Here is a 21,316-nt window from a genome sequence, read left to right as displayed (position 1 = left end):
TCAACACCCCCCCCCCCCCCCCGAGGGAGCGAAGGTCCAGAAAACCAGGGCTTCATTGAGCCCTTCTTCGGCAGGCCCTATCAGCATTCTTGATGCACTAACTTGTCCTACTCTGGAGGCAGTTGGAAGCAGCCTGTCGTTACACCCAGATGCTTGGACAAATGCAACAAACGACATTTAAGTGTTAAATATAATTCCCAAAGGTATCTTATTAGTCCCTTTTCCTTTCCTCCTCCCAGTTCTGGGGCGCATCTCCCCGATGTGCCACACAGTCCGAGGGAGAATGCCTTTGTTGAGGTTCAAAAAACTTCTGGAAAGAGTCATCCAGAAGGTCCCAACCAAACAACTAGGATGAGGAACTTGCTCGTGCTTCTTTTTGGTGGTAAAGAAAACAGGGGAGTTTTGATCGATATTGGATGTGAGTAGTCTGAATTTGTAACAAAGTTGAAGTTCTGCATGGTTATACCTATTCTGCCACTTCTGCACACGGGCGATTGGATGTGCTCTGTAGATCTCCAGAACGTGTGCTTTCATAACAAAATAGGTGCTCCAGGAGATGTCTGCTCTTCAGGCTGGGGGCCATTCATTACCAATTCAGAGCACTGCCCTTTGGTGTCATCACTGCCCCAATGAGTGTTTAAATGCATGGTAGTGGTTGCAACTCACCTCCGCCTGCAAGGATTCCAGTTGTTTCCATACCTGGACGATTGGTTTCTAACAGCACCTACAAAGCATAGGTTCATAGGTAGGTACTAGGTTAACGCCTCAAGGGCCTACCTAAGCCTAGCCAACAAGGTTCCCTGGCTTACGCCACCCAAGAAAGTTATTTTCCTGTACCACTATCGAGCAGACACACAGAAGTAATCCCTGGGGTGCATTTCCTATTTCCCATCCACTCATCAAGATTTTTCCTCTACTTCAGGCTATTCAGGTTATGTTGCAACTGTTCAATTCCCTAGGAATTGCAGAGAATGTGGCAAAATCCAAGATGTCTCCTGTACTGGACATAGAGTACACAGGACTGCAGTTGAACACAACCTCACAAATAGCAGCCCTACTTCCACAGAGAATAAGATTCTTCAGACACCAGGTTCAAGTGTTACTAGTTACCCCAACCTAGCCAGCTCGGCTAGTCTTCATGATCCTAAGGTCCATGTCAGCTGCCAGTCTTCTCGTCCTTCTAGCTAGGTTCTTAATGGGAGTTCTCCAGTGGACGCTAACAATCCAGTGGTCTATTCTGCTCCATCTGCTGTCACCCTCAGTCAGGCTAACTCCGATTTGCAGGTGTTATCTGCAGTGGTGCATCTTTATAGACTACTTCCATCTTGGCAGGCACTTCATTCTTTCCCCACTTGTATCCATGTTGACCACAGACTTCTCCCTGTTTGGGTGGGCGCATTTCCAGGAAGAAAATGGTCCAAGGCACATGGTCCACGACAGTGAACAAATTGCATATAAAACACACTGGAGATGAGGACTGTTCTTCTGATGTTGCAAGCCTTTCAAGACTGCCTTTCTCTGGGAGCAATTACAAGTGTTAGACAATATGTCTGTGGTTTGGTACCCCAGCAAGCAGGGGGGGATGGCCCTTTCATACCCATTGTGCAAGGATGGCATGAGGGTTTTGAATGGGTGATTTCTTCAAACTGCTTTTTCATTGCAACACACATCCCTTGGGAGTCAGTTATGGCGGACAGAGTGAGGAGATCGATGTTAAGTCCACACGAGTGGTCCCTCAATCAGTAGGGAATCAAATATTCAGCTGTTGGGGCCAGCCTTGCTACAACCTCTTTGCCTCTCCCCTAAACAACAAATGCAACAAGTACTTTGCTCTGATCCCCCCCCCTTTGGGGGAGTCGCCCAGTGATGTTCTCGTGCACAATTGACCCCCTGGTCTCAAAGTTTTAAAAAGTGCCAGCAGGTTGAAGAATCAGTCTAATCCTCCTTGCCCCTTTCTGGTCTCACAGCAAATATCCTCCATGAATACTGGATCCCAGGCAGGATCTGATTTTCCCACCCATCGGAATACCAGATTCCCAATCTTCAGTCCCTGAGATTAACCGCTTGTTTTCTCCACTTCCAGTGATTCTATGAAAAGTCCAGGCTAGCCTCCCCTGTTAGGGACATTATTCTTGCTTCTCAGAAGTCCTCCACCAAGAAAGTCTATCATAGCAAATGGAAGAGATTTTTCATTTGGGCATCGCAGTGGAATATTTATCTTTTCCTGCTTCAGTCTCAGATATTGTGTTTCTCAGCTTGCTTTTTTTAGCATGGAGCCAGTTTTTTTCCACTATAAAGTTACATCTTGCAGCTGTCCCAAATTTTCATGACATGCTCAGAGATCATTTGTACCTGCTAGCTCATGTGGTTTAAAATTTCTGTCTTGGAAGACTGCCTTTCTAGTGGCTATTACTTCAACAAAAAGTATCGGAGTTGCAAGCTCTTTCTTCCCAGCCACCATATGTTACTTTCTTCAAAGATAGTCTCACTCAGAATTAACCCATTTTACATACCACAGATTGCCACAGAGACCAGCATTAATCAGATATTTCACGTGCCTGTATTCTTCCCTAATTATAGTAAGAAAAGTGAGCACAAGCAGAGCTGGGGATCACAATGATGTAAAAAAAAATCTGTTCTTTTTCCACAAGCTGCTGTAGTATAATGAAAACTTTTATTAAGCAAGATGCACGCAATGAAATAAGCGCTTTCGTCTCTGCTGATTCAGCAATTGCATTTCTGTTTACACAAAACTAAGCCACTCTGAAAATCTGATTAGTTGTTCATCGCCTCCTCACCAAATAGGTTAGGTCAAGCTGTATCCAAGATTTATTTATTATTTATTTCAGTTTGACTGGGGAAGTCCCATGAGCCTAAAAGAATCATTTTTTCAGTGGTGGCCTGGGGAGAAAAACTCCAGTGACAATAACAAACATACAAGACAAAGAAGTCCTCTACTACATGCTGACTATACAGTATTTACTGAATACATTAATTTACAGAATATAAAATCATTTATGCAGAAGTACTGTTAATAGTCATAAAGTGTAATATTTAGACAAACTAGCTGGAAATTAGTTTGTTGAAATAGGAGTAGCAGGAGAAAGGCTGTAAGTGAAGAATAGATGCTGGAGAGGGTTAGCACTGTGTGGTATTATCAGAGAAGCTGGAGAGTAGATGTAGTTAGTAGAGGGGCTTATGTTGGAAAAGAGCATGACCATTTCCACATTGAAGATAGGTAGGAGTAGAGTAGGGATTTGAAGTTGGAATGGTTTTGAGTATTTCTAAGGGTGGCAGGAAGTGAGTTCCATAGCATAGCTAAGGAGCAGAATAATAGAAGGTGCCCAGAGGACTGTGAGGGTTTATATATTTTTAGGAGGTTTTGATTTTCTGATCTAAGTGAACAGTTAGGAATGTAGGGGGTTAAGATGGAGGAGAGAGAAGGACAGCAGGAGGCGGCTTGAATATGACCTTATGGGCAGTGGTAAGTTTGAGAAAGTTCAGGTAATTAGGAAGTTCAAGCCATTGCAGAGAATGGAGAGAGATGCAATGATGTGATGAAGTTTGAGTTTACGGCAAATTTGCAGATTTTATTGCAGCAGGATTCAAGTTTGGTCTGTAAGCAGAGTTGGAGATTTAGTGAACAGAGGAGCGCCGTACATGAGAGAGGGGAGAAGGTATGAGGAGTCTAAGGTCGTTCTTGTGGAGGGAGTAAGTTAGCAGCTGTTTTATATAGGAGTCCTAGTTTTTGGTGGGTATGTTTGATGTTTGTTTGGATGTGGATATCAAATTTTAGATAATCAATGATTACGCTGAACACTTTAGTGTGTGGTACAATTTCAGTAAGGGTGTTATTCTGACTTAGTATTGTAAACGAGTGTTTATTAATGGAGAATTTTTTTGATGGAGGTTTAGGGCAAGGTTGTTATGCATCCATGTTTTTGTTTTAGAGAACGCTGACTGAGTTTTTGCCGTAGGTTGGAGGAGGCGTCAGCTGTACAGATTGTTGAATCATCTGCATACTGGAATAGTGAGGTATCAGAGATGGAGTGGTGTAAGTTGATGAATATATTGAAAAGTAAAGGGCCAAGGACAGAACCTTGGGGAACACCGGTAGGGGTGAGTAGGAAAGATGAGGTTGAATTTTTCTATTTTACAGCTGATCTTTTGGAGTTAGAAAACCAGGCTATGGTGGAAGGGGAGAGATTGATGGAGGAGAGTTGAGAGAGGAGTATAGGGTGGGAGACGTAGTCAAATGCTTTGGATACATCTAGGAAGAGGGTAGATATGATTTTGCCAGAGTCATGAGCATGGTTAATGGTCTTGAGAAAGGAGAAGAGGGCAGTGATGGTACTGTGACCAAGGGCGGAAGCCATGCTGTGTGGGGGTAAAGAGATTATTGTGAGTTGGATATGGAATCAGTTGTGAATTAATACATTCTTCCATGATTTTTGAGAGTGGAGAAAGAATAACAGTAGGCCGGAAATTGGTGGTGTCAGTGTTTTTTACCATCCTTGTGGAGTGGAATGATAAATGCAAGGCTCCATATTGAGGGAACATAGGATTCTTGGATGGGCCTGTTTATTATAATGGGGATAGGGAAAGCTATGCTGTCGGCAGATCATTTGAGGAAGGATACAGGTAAATTATCTGGTACATTATCGCATGGTTTTAGTTGGAGGAGGAGTTTGTGTTCGTGGGGACAGGATTGAGGTTGAAGATGAGGGTATGAGTTGTATGATCAGAAGGAGAGGAAGGGGTGGATGAATTTGGAGAGAAGTGAGGGAAGCTGGTAGGCCATAGATTCCATAAAAAGGTGTTAGAGTGGCAGTTTCTAGATAGGTGAGGTTAGGGTTTGGGCAGGGGTTGTCTTTGTTACCAGGAGGGAGGAGATAGTATCACAGAATTTTCAAGTGCTGGTAGCGTGTTCAGATTGAAGCTTGGAGTAATATGTTTTGCAGTCTGTAGTTATATTTTTTACGGTGTTGCAGAGTTGTTTAGGTTTCTAGTAAAACACTTACTGGATAGTTTGTTGTTTTGGTTCTGCTTTCACCTTTGGTCTCTTAGGAGCATGATTTCTTTAGTTTCCTTTGACAGCCAGGGTGAGGTTTTAGCTTTAATCTATTTGGTTATGAGAGGAGCGAGGCTGTTGAGTAGGTTCAGAATGGTTTCATTGAAGTAACTGATGGGTGTTATCAAGGGGCAATGTTTTAAGGGGTTCCAGTCTATTAGTGTTACAGTCTGAAAGTATTTGTGGGTTGAAACTGGAGAGGTTACATGCTTGAATGTAGTAATGGTGGTTTTGAAAAGGAGAGGGGTGCTGGTTGGCAAAAGCTGGCAAGTGGTCACTGAGAGGGTAGGGAAACCTGTATTTGAGATTAGGTTAGGATGAGATACTAAGAAAGATACTAAGAGCCAGTCAGTGATGGAGCCGGCGGTTCCATTTTTGTTTGGCCTGGTAGGAGAGTTTATTAGCTTGGTGAAGTTAGAGGTTGGTTGAGTGGGGGATTGAGAATTTATAGTAGCCCAGTTGATGTTTACGTCACTTAGGATATAGGTTTCATTTTTAATGTCAGTGGAGAACCAGGGCATAATGTCTTCTAGTATTGGATGATGATGTCTGGAGGCATATTAGAGGGGCAAGTATGCATATCGCTTTGTTTGTGTAGTTTTAGGAGAGCTATAGTTAATTTGGAGTTGGCAAATTTCAGAATGTGATTGGTGCTTTGGGGTAACTGTATAGGAGTTAGATTATGGCTACGCCACCTCCTTTTTTTGCTGGGTCGATCATTGCGAATCATTTGATAGCCAGGTTGAAGAAATTCTTTGTCTTTTATGTATGGTTTAAGATCATTTTAGCCGAGTGGATTATGGATTGTATTTCTACATTTTACTCTCAACAAGGCAGGCAAATTTCCCATCCTGTTAGAGCTCACTCCACCAGGTCTGTCTTTTTATGTCTGCCATCTCCACAGGGAGCGCTATTGATGAGATTTGTGCTGCAGCTACCTGGCCCACATCTCATACCTTTTTTATCTCCCTACAAGTTGGACATTATTTCCAGAAATAGGGCATCCTTTGGCTATGTGGTGCTCAGGCATATCCTTCCTCAAGGTCCTTTCAGTGTTTATGTAGCTTGGGACTCTGACCCATTCATGATGCATACTGAAATGGACAGCAACAGACTACAAGTTATGTACTTACCATAACTCTATGTCTGCGTTGTCCATTTTCATTATGCATCGCATTCCACCCTCCCTCCCTCATCCTTTTGTAGCTGAGAGCAATATAGAGGAAAAGGGAACCCACAGGTTCCTAGTTTGGCCTCCAGTTGGTCACTTTCAACTGTCCAGTATTAAGTCTTTCTGAAGGAACAGCAAACTCAATCTGAGGGATTGAAGAAGAGTGAGGCATCATGGGAAAGGGAGGAATTTGAGGCTCAGATTGTATGTCTGGAAGAAATGGGAGATTTGGATCCGAACACCTATTCATGATACATAATGAAATTGGACAACACAGATGCCAAGTATGGCAAGTACATAACTTCTAATGTTATGTTGTCCCATCTCGCCTTCGTTCTTGCTGGTTGGGTTCGGAGCCGATCCTCTGCCCTGACTCTGCCGATTGACTATAGCTTAAGAGCTTTTACTGGCTCGAGGCTAGCCCCTATCCCAACATGCCTAGCAGTAGCTACACAAATCTCATTCGCTGCTTGCAGCGTACAGATTGTGACTACTGGCTCAGGCAAAGTACTTTTTTTCACTATTATCTTTCTCAGGTTTTTGTTTAACTCGTTAGAGCATATACTATCCCATTAGTCTAACAACCATTTCCTCCTCTTGTTGTGGGTGTTTTTGACTGTCGTTTTCTCCTCAGGCCTTTTAAATTAGAGGGTGGTTCTTTTTCCCCACCCTTTCTGGGATAGCTATTTAAGTTAGAGGCTCTCCTATTGGGGTAGTCGCCGTTTGTTAGAGGCTCTCTCTCCTTTTTAAAAAAAAAAAATGTTCCTTTATTGTTTGGGCTAACCGCTGCAGCCTTGTAGTAGTTAGTTGTTGTGTGCTGTTAGCTTATAGCTTTGTTTTTTCTAGTGCTGTCAAGAATCTTTTTTTTTCAATTATCCACTATGTCCAAAGAGTAGAAATCCTCTGGGTTCAAAAAATGCGACTCGTGTTGCCAAAAAATGTCCCTCATGGACAGGCACATGAGTTGTGTATATTGTTTAGGTGCTGTTCACCTGCAGGACTCTTGCTTGATCTGTCATGCTTTCAGTTCCAGAGTCCTGCAGGAGAGAGAAAATGAGCTTATTTTGCATGGCCTTCTGAAGAACCCTCAAGATTCTTTGTCTCAGGGTCCTCAGCCAGCTATAGTGTCCAAAAACTCACCAAGCCTTCGGTTCAGAGTTCGGAACAGACAAAATCCACTGAAAAACCTTTGGCTCTGTTGGTTCCTAGCATTGGCTCCGACAAAGCCAAGTCTCCGGCGGCTCCATCTGTTTCCTCCAAGCCAGTCCGGACCCATAAGGGAACAAGGTCTCCTTTGGAGCTGATACGCTTTGCTCCACAATCTCCTTTGCTGCAACCTGGAGTGGGCAGTCACTGGTCCTCTTTGCACTCCTCTCAGTCCTCCAGGCTTTCTGATTACGAAGTGGAGAGTGGTGAATAAGGCTCATCAAGTCGCACCTCGGAGCCTGAGTGCATGGAGGTCGTGGTGGTGGAACCATCGGCTCCGGTTACTTCTCCTTTATTGGTTCCGACACCTGCTCCGATCTCCTTGATGTCTCAGCCCTTCGAGGGATCTGGTTGTAAAGCTCTGTCACCGGCTCTGTGGGGGGAAGTAGCACCGGACCCTTGTCTGACCCCGCTGTCCCTCTCAGAGCTTTGGCGCAGGTGGGCTCGGCACCCACATCAGCCTCTAAGCTGTTGCTCTCAGTTCGCAGGAGATCTCTTGGCTTTTTGGAGCCGGGGGCTCCTTCAACTCGGGACTGTGACACCTTCAAGGTGATGAGCGTGCTGTCTCCTGAGACTGCTTCACCCTCTGCCCCATTGGCTCCTTCTCCCTCTGTGCCTGCCTTTGACCCTCCTCCTGCCTTCAAGTGTAAGGAACCTGTGCCCCAGGACGCCCCATTGGGTGACCCCATCTCTTCTGAAACCTCTCCCGATCTTTCGGAGGTCCCTTATAAGAAAAGATGCAAGAGGAAGCATCTAGACTCCCCTGAGTCTATCACTTCAGACACAGACTTGGATGAATTGGGAGGGTCCCCACGGTCCCCCTCTGAGGATGTCTCCTTTTCAGACATCTTGGAAATCCTTAGAGGGGTGGCTGGAAGTCCCTAGCCCCTTCTGAGGATGAGTCTGTCTACCTGGATGCATTTGGTTCTCGACCCTCCACCTCTTGGGCGTCTCCCCCTTTTGACTCACTTTTGTCTGTAGTGAGTCGAAAGATGTGGAGGGCTCCAGAGACCATGGAACCAGTTCTGAAGAGACCAAATACATTTATTTCTGCTCCGAGGATAAGCCCTTCCTTTCCAAAAGGTTCCCTGTTGATGCCATGGTGGTGGCAGCAGCCACCAAGAAGGAACTTGCGGAAACTTCATCTGTCCATATGCCAAACAAGGAGTCTCATATGATGGACAGATATGTGAAGCGTATGTTTTCTTCAGTGACCTTTACTCTCAGGTCACTGAATTACTTGTTTCACTTCACACGACTTCAGAGGGATCTCCTGAAGGAGCTAGGTGATACCCTGCAAGATTCTACATCTGGGGGAGCTGCGAACAGGATGGCTTCCCAGCTTGTGACCTTGACATCAGTGGTCATCTCCTCCATGAGGCTCATTTCTTATGCGGCAGATGGAGCAAGTAGGGCAGAAGGTACTGGGACTATCTTTGCGGAAACGGTCCTGGATGCATCTTTGTCAGTTTGCAGAACTTTTCAAGTCTCCATTTACCAATACCAATACCCCCTTTGACTCATCCTTGGTTGGGCCTCGGGTAAGAGACTCTTAGCAGGTGTGAACAGGATGGCAAGACTCTCTCTGCCGTAGGAGTCCATTTTTCCACTCCATCTAGACCCTATCCTAAAGGTCATAAGACTGGAAAGATGTGATTCCGAAAATCCCAGGGAGCTTCACCTGACACACATGGAGATTTTTCCCTCTGGGCAGAGGAGGAAATAACAATGGAAGACACCACCCTCGTGGCAGAGGGGAGTCTGCAACAGCAGGGCAACAGATGTGTTCTGTACTAGGCCCTTCCAGCACTCCTGAAAGGAGGCCCGACTGTCCCCCTCTGGAGGCAGTTGGGTGCAGACTGTCACTGTACCCAGCAGCCTGGCAAACTATCACAAGAGAAACATGGGTGCTGTCAGTAATATCCAGGGGCTACAAAATTCCTTTTTCTCAGTTACCCTCCTCAAAAGAAAAATGTTCTATCCCAGGTGTTCCACCCAGTCTTCAGGATGACGTAATCCTAGAGGTACAAAGATTGCTAGAAAAAAGAGCCATCCAAGAAGTCCCAGCAGACCAAATCGGATCCGGAAATTGCTCAAGGTTCTTTTTTAGTTCCAAAAAAGGCAGGGGACTGGAGACCCATTTTGGATCACAGCAAGCTAAACAAATCGGTAAAAGACAAAATTCCGGATGGTAACTCTGCAGTCCATTCTTTCTTTCTTGGGTCCGGACAATTGGATGTGCTCCATAGATCTCCAAGATGTGTACTACCACATAAAAATGAACAGGCAATCCAGGAGATTCCTACACTTCTGGCTGGGAGCCAGTCATGATCAGTTCAGAGCTTTGCCCTTTGGTCTCACCATAGCCCCCAGGGTGCTCACCAAGTGTATGGCAGTGGTCACGGCTCACCTGAGGCATCTAGGATTCCAGGTGTTCCCATATCTAGATGACTGGCTCCTCACTGCTACCACCGAGCATCAACTGATCAAAGCACAGGACTACACAATCCAAACTTGTTCCCAGCTAGGCATCACCATAAACTACGAAAGGTCTGCCTTGTTGCCTTATCAGTCTATTACCTTTGTAGGGGCAGACTTGGATACAAGATGCATATCATCAAAACTGCCTCAAGACAAGGTGTCAACCATTCGTCAGTAAGTTTGTTTCTCATAAAGAAGACGAGTGTTCAGGCAAGAGAAGTTTTACAAGTCTTAGGCTTAATGGCTGCTGTAATTACACTTGTTCCTTTGGCACGCTTCCACATGCAGATTCTGCAGTGGCTTCTTTTTGCTTAGTGGTCTTTCCAGGATTTACCAGTGTCACACATGATCTTGATCACGGAAACTTGCAAAAAGGACTTAGTATGGTGGCTTGTCTCCCCCCAGGTGACTCTGGGCAGACACTTTCTAGACCCCCATCCTCTAGCCACAGTGACCACGGACGCCTCCCAGATAGGGTGGGGGGGGGGCATTATCTGGGACAGACTGTCCAAGGAATGTGGCAACCTCACGAGTACTATTTGCATACCAATATTCTAGAGATGAGAGCGGTGCTTCTGGCGTTACAAAGCACTTCAAGACTCTCTACCTATGAAGGCCATTGCAATTCAGACAGACAATATGCCCATGGTATGGTACATCAACAAGCAGGGCAGAACCTGATCTTACCCCTTGTGTCAGGAGGTGCTTTGAGTATGGCAATAGGCGATGTCTTTCCAACATTTTCGGATTGCAACACACATTCCCAGAAAATCCAACGTGATAGCGACGGGCTTAGCAGGGCTATCATCATGCCTCACGAGTGGTCCCTGAAGCAAGAAGTTGTGGACTTGATTTTTCTCAAATGGGGCCAGCCATACTGTGATCTTTTTGCCACTCCCCTCAACAACAAATGCAGCAGTTACTTTGCCCTTGCCCCCCCCACCGGGGCAGTCATCGGGGATGCGCTTGTTCATAATTGGCCTCCAGGACTACTCTGCCTTTCCATTTTTTCCTCCAATTCCAAAGGTACTTCAGAAAGCAAAGTCAATGGGCTGCAAACTCATTCTCATTGCTCCTTACTTGCCTCGTCAGATGTGGTTCCAGTTTCTTTGCTATCCTCCAACTGGAGCCTTGGATACTGGGCCCAGTTCCAGACCTCCTGAAACATCAGTTGGGCGGGCTTCATCTATCCCTTCCAAACTCTCAAGCTGACTGCTTGGTTCCTCCACATTCAGTCTTAGCCAGGCTCCTAAACTTTTCCCTGGCTGTACACCACATCCTAGTGTCCTCTCACAAGCCCACTACCAGGAGGATTTACATTAGCAAATGGGAGAGGTTCTCTTATTGGGCAAAGAATAATATTAATCCCTTCACTGCTCCTTTTCACAAGAGTCTTGACTTTCTGGCCGAAACCTTCGAAAAAGGGGCAGCTGCAGCTACTATTGGAGTCCAACTTGCTGCCATCTCCAATTTTCATGTAGGAGACTTGGGTTCTAACATTGTCCCATAAGTTCTGCAGAGATTCTTACGAGGTACAACTCTTTTACGGCCCCTGGTGAGAGACACCCCTCACGGGACCTAAACTTGGTTGTAGCGTCTATGGTTTTTCCACCTTATGTACCAGCAGCATCTTCTCCCCTGAAATTTCTATCGTGGAAAACCCTTCTCTTGGTTGCTATAACCTCAGCTAGACAGGTGTCTGAATTACATGCTTTGTCTATTTGCCCGCTGTTTCTCATTTTTCAGAGTCTCTCTTAGGACCAATCCTTCCTCCTTGCCAAAGGTATGTTCAGAGTACAACTTAAATCAGTCCATTTAGCTTCCTGTGTTCTTCCCCAATTACGGCAACAAGGCAGAGTAGACTCCACCGATTGGATTATTTACACAGGACTAAAGACCTTAGAACATCAGACCAATTGCTTGTATCCTTTGCTGACAATAAACAAGGTTCTCCAGTTTCAAAAGTGACCGTATCAAAATGGCTGTCGGACACAATCAATCAGTTATTCATATGAGTTGCATATGCTTCCAGGGAGGGCCAGAAGACATTCAACCAGGGCCTTAGCAACCTCTGTTGCCTTCCAAGGTAAATTGCTTTTAGATTCAGTCTGTGCAGCAGAAACATGGGCAAATCCTCATACCTTTATCACTCATTACAAAGTAGATGTGGTTTCCCGGTATAGGGCATCCTTTGGTTCCACAGTCCTGAATAGTTTGTTCCAGTGAGCCGCCCAAGAACCAGGTGTTGGGGATGTGGTCCCCACCAGCAAGAACGAATGTGAGATGGGACAACATAACATAAAGAAGTTATGTACCTACCATAACGTTCCATGTTTGTTGTCCTTCATCACGCCTTCCTTCTTGTGTCCCCCTCCTTCCTCTCTTCCTGGAGGTTCGTGAGGCGTTCCTTTATTGGTTATACTTGCTGAGTTTCCTGCTGTCATACCAGGTTAGTTAACCATGGCTTGTGTTTCCTCTTTCCTTCCTATCTTAAATGTTTAAGAGCTTAGTACAATTTATTTTTTTTTTTACTATGTATGTCTAGTGTGGGCTATTACAAATGAGATCTGGGTAGCTACTGCTAAGCATGTTGGGATAGGGGTTAGCCTCGAGCCAGTAAAAGCTCTCGTATAGTAAATCGGCCGAGTCGAAGCAGAGTATCAGCTCTGAACTCAACCAGCAAAAAGGAAGGCGAAATGAAGGACAACAAACATGGAAACATTATGGTAGGTACACAACTTTTTTTTGTTGTATACATAATAGATTACTTGTCTGCCCAATCATTTTCAGTCAAACAGTACATAGCTCATTCAAATCCGGACTTCTTTTAAACCTAAATTTTCCCCTGTATGTATTGTTCGTACAATTCCCATTTTTTTCTGTGTAATTTGCTCCTTCCCTTTTCTAAAGATTCCAACTCTGTTTTCTTTTTCACTATATTCACTACTTCTAGTACAGTTGATTTAGACTTTGATTTCCATTTTCTAGTAATTGTTGGCAGCTACCATAATTAGATTGGGCAAGGCTTTACTATGTCCTGGGAATTCAGATTCTGTATCATAGCTCAAAAAATAATTTCCTTTGTTGCACCAATTTGCTCACCCAGTATCTGACATAGTCTGCTGGGAATCTTTAAGGTCTGCCAACTCATTACACACACAGCAAATGTTCCCAATTACCTCTTTCTTCTCCATCACACCTCCATCATTTGCCGACTCCCTGAGGAAAAATTCTTTGGAGTCTACTTGGGGGTATCAAAAAAACCTATGTGAACACTACCAAGCAAAGATCCTAAAGCTTTCTAGACTTTGCATATTCGGGAGATGTACGTATATGCCCCCATTGTTTCTTTGTGAATTGCTTATCCATTTTCTCTTCCCAATCCTTTCTTACCTCCTTCGATTGATTCTTAGTTCTGCAATATTTTATATGCTGTACTAATTGCTTTTTTAACAGCAGCTTCAGTTCCAGATTCTACTAAAAACTCTACCAGTGCTGGTCTTTTGCTTAGAATCCCCATGTTTCTTTCTCTTTGCATTTACAATATAAATACTTGATAGGGACGGCAATCTCTAGCTTGTAGTCCAAATAAATTATTGGCCTCTTCCCATTCTATTACCTTTCCCCCCTCTAATTATTTGCTCGCAATACCTTGGTTCTTTTGCCAATTTTCTGAAATAAATTCCAGCCCCCCTCTTGCCTATTGTCTGCATCCTGAATTGCAGTGATCCCTATTGGCAGAATCTCCTTTTTCCATTCCCTTGTTGGCTTAGTTCTTGGAATACTTTTTGCGAAGTTATGAATACAATATTCTGTATGGTTATTATTCTCCTTAAGGATCTACATCCAAAATCCCAGTACCTCCTTGTTTCTTGTGCTTCACCCCTGATGTCCTTCCATTTCAGTGTTGTAGTACTCTTTACAGGAGGGATCCCCTACCAAGAATGGCCTGATGTCTGGCCAGTATATCAAAGCCTTTAGGTTATCGATATGCCGTATGTCGTACGTATGCTCCCTGTGCAAGGCGTAGGGCATAAAGGTTGTTTCCAGATGCATCATCCTCAGAACTTCTTTGCCACCAGTCCGAATACCATCTGAGTCACTGCTGGTTACCTAGACGTTCAGATAAGTGCCGTGTTGGGTTTTTTTTTTACTTAAAACTTTTTTTGCTTTTAGTATTTGTGGTGGTGTGGGGTTTCATGTCATCCAGAAAGGATAAATGCCAGTGTGGGAGATATTCCCCGAAAAGACTGTCATGAGCAGTGTTTGTTTTAAGAGCTTCTCATGACCATATGTCTTTGTTCCAAAGACCTTATGTCATCTTCTATCCCTTGCCATTCATGAAAACCAGTGTTTAAAGCTTTCAGTGAAGAAGATGCTTTCTGACTTCAAAGAAAGCCAATAAAGTTGGGTCAGATTCTTTCTACTTCACCGGATGTCTCTCTTGTGGCTGGTGAAAGTCTGAGGGATTGCTTGGTTTCTGGGCTGGATTCCTCTATATCCAGCTTCTTCTTCTTGGAGGCATGGCAAATGTCCTCTTCGGAAGCTTAGAGTAATAGCAGCTGCTTATTACAGAAGGGCCGGGGGGGGGGGTCCTCAGATGCTGGTTAGGGAGGAAGTCCAGACTATGATCGAGTGAAGGTCTGCATCGGAGCCTTTTACATTTCATAAGGTGGACATCCCTTTAACAAAGAAGCAAAAGAAAAAAAACTATTTCTTCTGCTCCCACGGACCCTCAAAGTGAATGGCAGAATTTTCACAGGGTTTGTGTAATGTTCAGCAGGCCTTGAAGTCTCTTCAGGGGATCTCTGTCCCAGCTCTTCCTCTGTCTTCCCCCATCAAAAGGTCTAGGAATCAGGATTCCTCTGAAGAAGAGGATTCTGAGGAATCCTTGGCTTAATCTACCCAGATTTATTTAATCTGATGTTGTCCCCCTCATTCTGCTTCATTGATAGGCTACGAATCCAATCCTCTGAACTGACTCTGCGGCGTTCAAACTTTAGCTTCCAGGTTCGAGCTCCTCCCTTACCCCCAATCCTCTGCCCCTAGCTTCACCTCCTCAGATCTCGTTTGCTGGCAGTGGTACAGACGCATCCTCCAGTGCTCCTAGTGCTCTCAGTTAAGTGAGGTTTTGCTATTGATATTAATTTTACTTTATTGTTTTGTTATATTGAACCCCTCCCTTCTTATTTAGTGTTCAAGGGTGTTGGGTCTACTTGTCTTATCTTTCCTGTCTCTTCCGGCTTTGGCCCTTTCTTTGGAGGAGGTGGGGTAGAACTTTCTATCTTTGTATTTTATATATTGTAGCTTTTCTTGTTTGAGATTGGTTGCCTTAGGGCATTTTCTAATTTTATATAATTATGGGTAAGCCAACTTGGTGGAAAAGGTGCATTCAGTGCGATGGATAAATCCCACACTCCGATCCATGTGATTAAATGTTTGTTTGGGGGCTACTCACTTGGATTCCCCTTACAAGATCTGCAAGGGTTTCAGTCCTCTGGTAGTCCATGAACGTAGGAACAAACTAATTTTAAAAGTGCTTCTGCCTGCTCACCTTCTCCAGAGGCTCAATCCCCCTGTAGGGACTTGCATGGCTCAGAGGCAAAAAAGCGCCGGCAGAATCCAGGGGTTCCTCCAAGCCTTCTACTAAGATCACTAGAGAGTCTGATCCGAGGATGTTTTCTCCTAAGTCTGTTTGCTTCCTCTTATCCGATGGACTTGACTCAGTGTAAGCCTGCTTCTGGACTGACTACTTTGTTGGATCCTAGCACTTCAAGTCACACCTTTCAACCTTTCTCTCAGATCCATAAGTTCCCAGATCTGGGATCTAGTAACGTTCACCTGGGAGATCCATAAGATCAGATGTTCGTGTTTCACTGTTCCAGTTATCACATTTGGGTTATCCCTGCCAGGGTAGCCCTTGGCCGGCCTGAATACCAGAGACTTAGTATTTCTGCATCTGTTGCTGTCACTTGTGGACTGACGTCAGCTTGTCAGTGGTATAAAGGAAGGCGTCTGACGCCGTTACATCAGTCTTTCTTGCCATGGAGCCCGAAGCAGTTTGCACGAGAGCCGATCGGCCGCTACCTGAGTTTAGTTTCCTAATTGAAGCTGAAGTCTTTGAAAGCCAAGTACCCCTTAGGGGATCCTTTTTTCTTGCACTAACAGATGTTGGAAAAAGTTAATAGTCTTGCCTGTGGAAAGCAAATACCACACTGGGACTTCCACTTTTAATGCGTCACTTATCTAGGCCCAGACCACAACATCCCTCGTTGTCACTTCTGTGCTTTAACGCCAGAACTATTCATCGTCGGGCCCTTATTGTAGCCAGTTATTTCCGTTTAGAGGCCTCTAAATCTGATATGGCTTCGGTAAGCCATCCAAAAGCAGATCTTCCGGAAAAACGTAAAGACAGACCGCACAGGACCAAACCTTCCGACGACGCTTCCATTAAGCTAGTAGTCAGTCCTCCTGAACTCAATGAGGCACTTTCGCAGCCCCTGATGCCCGCTTCAATTAATTCGCAGGCCACTACTGCGACCCTTTCGGAGTCCGGCATGCCACAGAACTCTTCTTCATCTAAGAATCCTGCAGTCGTCTGTACCTTGGATGGGTCCGGAGCCGCTGTGCAGGCACCGGCTTTTGAGGAAGTCCTTTTCAACACCGAATCCAGACATAAAACGACACCTTCTTTCACAGCTTCCATTCTTTCAAAAACTGAGTTCCTTAGGCCCAGAGGTCGAACCACACCCAAGAAACCGACTACCCATTCCCAGGCGACTGCTCCCTTGCCTCAGTCTCAAATGCTTAAAATGGAATAAGACCTTATCATGTTGATTAGGGGAAGCCAAGCCACTCCCTCCAAAAGGAAGAGAGATCTGTCTCCAGTAGTTTTGGCTGAACAAGAGTCAGATGAATCCAATGCATCTGACCTATGAAGACATGCAGCCCCTCTCCACATATGAGAATTCTGATGCAGAGGAATCCATTCCTTCAGCCTCTCCCCCCAGAGGATTTTTCCTTTGGGGAAATCCTGCATACCTTAAGGGAGCATTTCCAATGGGAGAGTCAAGACTACCCACAGTCTAAAAAGAGGCTTAGAGTTCCTGGACCTTCTACAGCACAGACCCTTAGCCATCCCCCCAGTCCTGGATGTGGTGGATGATGTCGTCCTTGAATCCAGCTCGACTCCAGACGTCCCCCTTCTGCTTACAGAAAAACAGACAGGTACTACAGAGTCCCTGACTCTTGCAAATATCTTTTTAAAAATCAAAAAACTGACCCTGAGGTCATTACTCAAGGGCCAAAATGGATTAAAGCAACCTCCGCTAATAATCCCACCCCCTCTCACAGGGATTCCCAAGCACTGGACAGATGGGGTAAAAAAAGTAGACATCTCAGCTACTCTTGCTGTCAGGGTACTAAAATGTCAGTTCCATATGCTTCAGTACTAGCAACATACCTTGGAACTTCTTAAACAAAAAAATTCATCCTTTCCTGCATGGGCAGAATCTAAAGATTTACAGGACTTAATGCATTCTGCTGGTCAAGTAACTAAACACACTTTGCACTGTGGTTTTGATGCCCTAGTAGTTTCTTGCAGGGCAGTAGTCACCGGATCTGTCAGAAGACTTGCATGGCTTAAGGAACAACCCCTGCCAGACCATGTCAAATCAAAATTGTTGGATGCACCCTTGCACAAAGATAACTTATTTGGTACTAAAGCATAAGAGGTCTTAAAGATGGAAGAAAAAACAAAATTTATGCAGACTGTTAAAGATTTCTTGCAGGTCTAGCCCCCTAGGTTCAGCAGGCATTTCCCCACCAAGCACTGGTCCTTTCCTGCTCCGACAGAGCCAACCCCCCCCCACCAGACAGCAGCCCCAAGGTGCGCAGGGATATAAGCAGTGGACTTCCTCCACTTCAAAACCAGGGAGTTCTAAGCCACCCCCTTATGGTAAGAACTCACAATGACTCACCCCCTCCCGACCTTGCCTCTGCCCTCCACATACCCCTAAGAGGTAAACTCTCCTTTCACACGAGCACTTTGGTCACCATTGCCAAGGAACCAGTGGGTTCTGAACATTGTGTCTCAGGGGTACAAATGCTCATTCCACACCCTTCCAACCCCCAAAAGGGGTTCCCAGATCTGCCACCATTCCCTGCTCTCCTTTGGGGCAGTAGAGCACGTTCCTGCAGAACAGATAGGCCAAGGCTTCTACTCCAGACTTTTTTTGGTGCCCAGAAAAGAGGGCACCTGGCACCCCATCCACTATTTATCCATTCTAAGCACCTTCCTGGTGATCCCAAAATTCAAAATGCTCACCCTCCAGCAGCTGCTACCCATGCTCTCCAAGGACGCTTGGCTGACCTAAAAGAGGCCTACCTCCACATTCCTATCAGGGAGTCCTGCAGAAAATATCTCGGCTTCAGGGCAGGATCTCAACACTTTCAGTTCTCTGTGTTTAACTTTGGTTTATCTACTGCTCCCAGAGTTTTCACAAAATGCCTGGCACCGGCCGTTGCCTTTTGCAGAAAAAGAAATATTCAAATTTAGCCCTACTTAGAAGACTGCCTTATCCAGGCAGACAACCGAGAAAAGCTGCTCGAAGACCTGGCCTTTGCAAAGGACCTACTAACCTCCCTAGGGTATGCAATCACCGAAAAGTAATCCAAACAGGTACCCATCAAAAGGATAATCTTCCTGGGAGCAAGTCTGGACACAGCATCCCAGATGGCATGCCTTACACCAGTGAAATTTTCCTATCAGCTTACTTCTCTTAACTGGCCACCAGGCCCCAGCCTTCTACATGGAAAATCCTGCAAGCTCTGGGGTTCATGGCCTCTTGCATTCTCCTCATTCCATATGCCAGACTGCATATGTGGAAACTTCAATGGTACCTAAAGAGCCTTTGGTGTCAACAATCTCAAGATCTGGAAACTCTTCTGTTTATTACTTCTTGCCTGAGGAAGGAATTATTTTGGTGTGCAACAGCCTGCTCCCACAACAAGGGACAGTCCTTCTCCCCCACCCAAACCCTCCCCACAGAGTCATCGGACTACGCTTGAAGTGCACACCTGAATGGCAGGTGCATACAGGACCAATGGAACCCCCAGCAACTCCCCCTGCACATCAGTCAAAAAGAGATGATGGCTGTGCATCAGGCCTTTAACAGACAACTCCACTGTGATGTGGTACATCAACAAGCAGGGAGGGACTCGCTCCTAACCACTGTGCAGGCTGGCCATGACCCTTTGGTTCACAGCCTCTTCCATGCAAATACACCTGTTAGCACAATACCTGCTAGGCTGTCTCAACTCCCTGGCAGACCAATTAAACAGAAAGTCCTTGGACCCCCACGACTGGCAGCTCCACAAACATCTTCTTTCTAATAACTCAGAAATGGTGAACCCGGAGGTCGACCTCTTTGCTTCCCACACCAATTATCAGCTCAGCAAATTCTGCACCAGGCAGCATTACTATGTGGCTTGGAAAGTGGATGCCTTGTCCTTCCCCTGGGTAAACCTCTTGGTCTATGCCTTTCTTCCCGTACCTGTCATTCCCAGGGTACTGCTCAAAATAAGGGAAGAAAAACCAAGGACCATTCTCATAGCTCCAGACTGGCCCAGACAACACTGCTACCCCATGCTGTGCAGCCTGTCCCTGCTGCCTCCACGGCATCTTCCTCAGATTCCAAACCTCCTGACCCAAAGTGAAGGACAATTCATGTACCCCCAATTGCAGACACTCCGTTTGGCAGCTTGGCTTATACCCTAATCCTTGACCAATTTGCTATCCTCAGTAAATCGGATCTGGATGTTATCCGGAAGGCTAGACACCCTAACACCAGAAAGTCTTGTACAGATAAATGGAAAAAGTTCTGCACCTGAATCCAGGCTAAGGGGGTCAATACGTCACAGCCCTCCGTCCCTCTCATTCTGGATTCCTTAGCTTACCTACTACAAAGTGGTCTCTCTTTCTCCTCTATAAAAATTCATGCCTCTGCTATTTCTGCTCATCTTTCCATTTAGCAGCCTGTTTTTTCACACCCTGTGATTAAACAATTCCTCAGTGGGGCTAGCAACTTGAGGCCCCCCCAGAGAGGCACCAACCTCAGCTTGGGACCTTAACTTTGTCTTGGAAAAGCTCATCCTGCCCCCTTTCGAATCAGCTTCTTCTACAGAGCTAAAATTTCTCTCCTGGAAGACTGCCTTCCTCCTGGCCATCACTTCTGCCAGAAGAGTCTCTGAGCTGCAAGCACTCATGGCTGTGGAACCCTTCATCATCTTCCATGCAGACAGGGTATCCCTCCAAACTAACCCATCCTTCATGCCCAAGGTGGTGTCCAGTGTGGCTCTCAACCAATCCATCCATTTACTCACCCTTTTTTTCCCCTTAACCCCCAAAACAAGAGGGAAATGATGCTGTATTCTCTAGATGTGCACAGACAGCTCAGATACTATATGGGCAGGACTAAACCCTTCAGAAAGTCTGGTCAGTTGCTGGTTAGCTTTGCTTCAGGGGCAGAAGGCAAAGCCATTTCCAAATGAGTAGCACACTGCATCCATTTCTGCTACAAACAGCATGGCAAGCCTCCCCCCAAGGGAGTCAGGATGCACTCCACCAGAGCAGCCTCCACCTCTGCATCTTTCCTCAGAGGTGTCCCCACCAGGGACATCCTGGAGGCTGCCAGATGGACATCTGTTCACACTTTTATCAAGCATTGCCACTTGCCTCTCTTCTCCAAATCCAGGGCAGGGTTTGCCTCTGCAGTCTTGCAGGGCATGCTAGCCAGCCCCTAGCTTCCTGAACTGCCTCCACCCATTTCCTTAGCTTTAGGAATCTCCCCAAATGTGATTAACTGCAACAGTGAAACACGAAGAACATAGTACAGTTGTGTACACTTACCATAAATGTAGATGTTCGACTGCATTCACTTTTGCAGTCCTGGTTTCCCTCCCTCCATCCCCCTTTCTCTTTTTCTTCCTTTTTTTCCCCTTTTTCGCCTTTCTTTACAAGGGACATCATGGTATTTATTTTCCACTGGTGGGGTTCTGCCACCAGAGCCTGGCCTCCTACTTTGGGGGCTCCTGACAGGTTAGGGCAAGAAAAATTCATGTAATGGTGTCGGATGCCTTCCTTTATACCACTGACTATCTGGCACCAGTCCTTAAGCGACGGCAATCGACGTAGAAATACTAAGTCTCTGGTATTTGGGCCGGCCGAGGGCTACCCTGGCAGGGATAACCCAAATGTGATGACTGCAATAGTGAATACACTCTAACATCTACATTTATGGTAAGTGTACGCAACTGTACTTTTCTCCTATGGTGCCGATCAAGATTTTTACAGACACTCAGACATTCAAGGCCTTCCTCTGTGGCAT

This window comes from Protopterus annectens, chromosome 4.part0 (genome assembly GCF_019279795.1).
Source record: "Protopterus annectens isolate FY-2018-M chromosome 4.part0, PAN1.0, whole genome shotgun sequence".
Classification (NCBI taxonomy): domain Eukaryota; kingdom Metazoa; phylum Chordata; order Ceratodontiformes; family Protopteridae; genus Protopterus; species Protopterus annectens.
This window is presented reverse-complemented; position numbering follows the sequence as displayed.